Here is a 658-nt window from a genome sequence, read left to right as displayed (position 1 = left end):
AACAATGGATCTTGGTGATGGACAGGACGAGTGACCAATGGTGCCGAAAGTACGCGTGATAGACGGATGAACCGTCCGATTGAAGGGAAGGATGCTGCAATAGCTACAGCAGTGACCAATCGAAGTGGAGGAACGATGATTGACGGATAGAGTGACCAATCGGGTACCGAGGGTGGGACGGGGCGGGATGTGATTGGGGGTGGTGAGGAGGGGGCTGTTGTTGTTGTTGTTGTTGGGTGAGTTTGGCGGACACGACACGACGGTTCACACCTCAGCTCAGCCCGTACCCACACCCGCCGTCACCGCACGGACTGTCTCCCGGTGCAGGTTTGTCTGGCGGCCTTCACGTGGCGGATGGCGCGCGCACACACACCGAGCCTTGTCTCAGGGACGGCGGGCGGGGGGGGGGGGTCTGCGGTCACCATTCCCCCCCTCCCCCACCCCCCGGTCAGGCTGTCTCCTGATGGGCCCCGGGCCGGGGAGGGGAGAGGGGAGAGGGGAGGGGGCAGCTTGCTCAGGGCTGGTCCCCTTCCCCCGTCAGAGAGAGAGAGAGAGAGAGAGTGGTTATGTCCCACATGGTGATCCGCTCCGGGTCTGTACAACAGGGAGGGAAAAGGGGGCTCCTGGGGAGAGGGGGGGGGGAGGGGTGTCTCCTGGA

General features: G+C 63.4%; 1 protein-coding gene across 3 annotated transcripts in view; it reads left to right on the top strand.

Moving 5' to 3' along the window:
* The first annotated feature begins 217 nt into the window (after positions 1-217).
* The window catches only part of coq8aa (coenzyme Q8A, genome duplicate a), a 74988-nt gene continuing 74547 nt past the window's right edge, over positions 218-658 (top strand). For 2 of the 3 annotated variants that reach the window (XM_043687296.1, XM_043687293.1), the window contains exon 1: positions 218-327. The gene's annotated coding sequence lies outside the window, so the exon portion shown is untranslated. The remainder of the gene's footprint in view (positions 328-658) is intronic. The other variant, XM_043687295.1, reaches the window with a different exon arrangement.

The sequence above is a fragment of the Chiloscyllium plagiosum genome, chromosome 3 (assembly GCF_004010195.1).
Source record: "Chiloscyllium plagiosum isolate BGI_BamShark_2017 chromosome 3, ASM401019v2, whole genome shotgun sequence".
Lineage (NCBI taxonomy): Eukaryota > Metazoa > Chordata > Chondrichthyes > Orectolobiformes > Hemiscylliidae > Chiloscyllium > Chiloscyllium plagiosum.
This window is presented reverse-complemented; position numbering and strand designations above follow the sequence as displayed.